Source organism: Tarenaya hassleriana, unplaced genomic scaffold, assembly GCF_000463585.1.
Source record: "Tarenaya hassleriana unplaced genomic scaffold, ASM46358v1 Cleome275, whole genome shotgun sequence".
Lineage (NCBI taxonomy): Eukaryota > Viridiplantae > Streptophyta > Magnoliopsida > Brassicales > Cleomaceae > Tarenaya > Tarenaya hassleriana.
Genome location: NW_010965983.1, coordinates 1 through 4,151, shown reverse-complemented (window position 1 = coordinate 4,151; position 4,151 = coordinate 1).

The window sequence follows — 4,151 nt, the reverse complement described above, 5'->3', positions numbered from 1 at the left end:
ATATGTGTTTTATTAATTATAAATAATTTTATTTTTAATATATATATATATATATATATATGTATATATGTGTGAATTTATGTGTATATATTAATTTAAATACATGTAGATGAATATTTGAATATTTAATAATATTTTTGAATGGTGAGTCAGCAGTTTTTTGCTGAGTCAACAGTTTTTTTTTGTGAGTCACCAGATTTTTGCTGAGTCGACAGTTTTTTGCTGAGTCAGCAATTGTGTTTGTTTGATTTGGAAAAAATTTAAAAGTTTGGGTATTTATATGGAAGTTTTGAAAAGTTCAGGTATTTATATGATAATTTTATAGTTCGGGTATTTATTTAGGATTTTTGTAAAAGTTCGGGTATTTTTATGCGATTACCCCTTTAATTTCTAAATTGATTATGAATTCTTTTAGAAAAAATTATATTAAAAAAGATATTTCTAAATTAAATGTATTTTTTCAAATATCCTTTTTAATATATTTTTTTCTAAAACAATTCATAATCAATTTAGATTTTGAATATTTGATAGAAAACTACCACTATTAGATTTTTTTCTTTATAACAAAATATAGTTGTTATTATAACAAAACGTACTGGTGTGATAGTGCATGTTTTTTATAACTTCAAAAAAGTCTGTGTTTCCTCTATTTTGAAATTATTGTAAGCGTCGAAGGTCTATATATATATTTGTATGTGTATTTTTACATGATTCAGACTATGTCATGATTTGGCAGTTCGTAGTAGCAATACTACTTACTTAGGCTACTTCTCTTCTTGTAATTCATTATTTTATCTTTTTATTTTTTTTAGAGAAAAAACCCTAAAAATTTTTGAACTTATATTTTGGAGTAATATTAATTCCTAAATTTGTAGAGGTGCCTATTAATTTCCAAACTTGCAAAATTGAACATGTTAAATCCTTAACTTGTTAAACGGTTTCATAATCGTTCATAGCGTTATTTGGTCAAAAAAACAAGTTGATCGATCCGACGTGGCGCATGACGTGGCAAGCCAACTCAGAAAATTATCGCCACATCACGCGCTACGTCGGATCGGCCAACTCATTTTTTGACCAAATAACGCTATGGACGATTATAGAACCGTTTAACAAGTGCATGATTTAACGTGTTCAATTTTGCAAGTTTGGGAATTAATAGGCACTTCTACAAGTTTAAAAATTAATATTACTCAAAATTACAAGTTCAAGAATTTTTAGGGGTTTTTTCCTTAAATTAATACTAATGTGTGTGTATTTTTTCTAGCAAACTTTTCGGTGGAAAAAATCAATCATCGATAGAGTTTACAAGGAGTTTAACGTGTTGGGACAGACGGGAATCAAGCTTCTCATGAGCAATGCAAATTGGAAGTACGACAAAAAGGGAGAGCGACCATTGTGGGCGACAGATGACATCTTCAACGCTCTTTTAATGCGTTGGAATTCAGATCAATTCAGAGACAAGAGTCGAAAAATCAGAGAGAGTCGTCTCAGCCAACAAGTTGAAGGAGATGGTCCTCATCGTCGCACTTCTAGCGTCAAATCTTTCAGAAAATGGGCAAAAAAATTGATATTAATTTTAATTATATTATCATAAGTTATAATTATATATTTATTTCATATATTTTATATATTATATTTGTAGCAACGAGAAATGAGACGAAAATCGTCCATCGTTGAGTTGGTTGATCGGACGCATAGACGTTCCGATGGTCGGTTCGTCAATCCTAGAGTTGCGTGTCTGTTGCAATATCCGTTGAAATCGTCGATTTTCAAAAGATATTTGGGTTATTTCAACGGAAAAATCCGTTGATATTAGGGTTTTTTTTTGTAGTGGTAGCATATACATGTGCATCGTTGTATCGAAAGCAATACAACTCAGAGAATTCTTTTGTTAAAAATATCTCCATTCTCTCTTTTGATCCCTCTGTTCTTCAGCCTTTGCTTATCAAATCCAAACTTTCACACCACCTTCATCTCCGACATGTTCGCTGATGATGTTTAGAAGCGAAGGTCAAAGTGTTTGTGTTTTTACCATCAACATATGAGATGCTTACACTACAAGGAAAACTGTATTTACCGACGGACATTGCGACGGAAATTCCGTCGCGATAGATATTTGCGACGGACAACGACGGTAATGGGACGGATTTGCATCCGTCGTAAACCGTCGCTCAATCCGTCGAAAAATTTCGACAACAACCGACGGATATTTCAGTCGGTAATTTTGTCAGACGGATTGCGACGGACTGCGACCGATATTTGCGACCGAACTTTCGTCGGAAAATTATGCGACGGATTGGGACGGATACATTGCGTCGCATAGAAGTAGCGACGGATGGGGACAGACATTTTCGTCGGTATTGCGACGGATTCGGTGCGTCGCAGGTAGTTAAACACGTTTTATTCGTTTCGACCTAATTCCGTCGCATTCTGTTGTGCGTCCGTCGCAATATTGGATTCCGTCGCTTTCCGTCGCATTTCCGTCGCATGTTCGAACTCTATTTAACAGCCGCGTCATGTAGTCTTTATGGTAAAGAGAAAAAAAATATAGAAAGTGTAAAAAAAAAATGTCGTTTTATTCTCGACAATGGATGTATGAAAGAATTGATTCTATTACGAATCAAATCTCAAAGCAATATGAAGAAGGATTGCAAAATTTTATGTCGTTTGCCACGTCAAATCAGTCGTATTTGGAGAGCGAAAAGCTGCCTTGTCCGTGTGTAAAGTGCCAGAATAAAAAATGGCGGAGTTTGAATGAAGTGTGGAATCACTTATATCGTAAAGGTTTCATGCCGAATTATTTTGTTTGGCTTGCACATGGAGAAACCTATGATACATCATCATCACAAGATGTACATATGGTTGGATATGAAGAAATCAATAATACGACGTCGGAGATGACATTTGGAGAAGAAATAAGGAATCCATACACGGAAATGGTGAGTGATGCATTTCCCAACATTGTTCCATCGCCCCACATGGAGGAGGAACCCAACGTAGAAGCAAAAAGGTTTTATGGTATGCTTCATACGGCGATATACGATGGATGCGTCGAAGGTCTTTCAAGGTTATCATTATCTTCACAGTTGATGAATATGAAGACAGATTATAATCTTCCAGAAAGGTGTATGGACGGTTTCACCCAGATGTTTAAACATTATCTCCCAGAAGGTAACACTGCACCTGAATCTTATTATGAAACTAAGAGTTTAATGCGGATGTTGGGTTTACCGTATCAGAAGATTGATGTGTGCGAGAACAACTGTATGATTTTCTGGAAAGACGATTCAGATCTGATGCAATGTCGGTTCTGTAACAAAGACAGATACCGACCACGACGGAAATCTTCAAAAAAAGGCAAGTTAATTCCTTTTAAAAGAATGTTTTATATGCCATTAACGGATCGATTAAAGCGGTTATATCAATCCGAGAAGACTGCATCACATATGCGCTGGCACGCGGAACATTGTACTCCAGAAGGAGAAATGCATCATCCATCTGATGGATTGGCTTGGAAACATTTTCAACAGGTATTTCCTGATTTCGCAAGCGAGTCTAGAAATGTATATGTACGGATGGGTTTAATCCATTTGGAATGTCTGGTCCGAATTACTCTCTGTGGCCGGTGATTCTGACACCGTACAATTTGCCTCTGAACATGTGCATGAATAGAGAGTTTTTGTTCCTGTCGATATTAGTGCCGGGGCCTAAACATCCTAGAAAAAGTCTAGATGTGTTTCTTCAGCCGCTTATTGAAGAGTTGCTTTCTCCCGTTCTGCAACCAAAATGAATCAGTCTCATCCGTGCAATAAGGACAAGCTAGCCGCCCATGTGTTGTCCAGCCAGACAACATTGAATACGCTGGAAAATCACTGATGGTCCACATCAATACGGCACGAAGTAAGAAATTTTGCATAATCGACACATCATATGCCTCGGCACCAATGAGCCACAAATTGGTCAACTCTTCAATATCTCCCGAGCAATCATGTGTTACGGCGTAACAAGAAGAATTTTCGTAAGAATAGGGTCGTAAATGACACTGCTCCGCTTGAGCTTATAGGTGATGAAATCCTATTTGAAAGACTGTAAGATTGCGTGAGTTCATATGGATTAGCAAAAACAGCAGACGTCGGCGGGAATGGCCATTT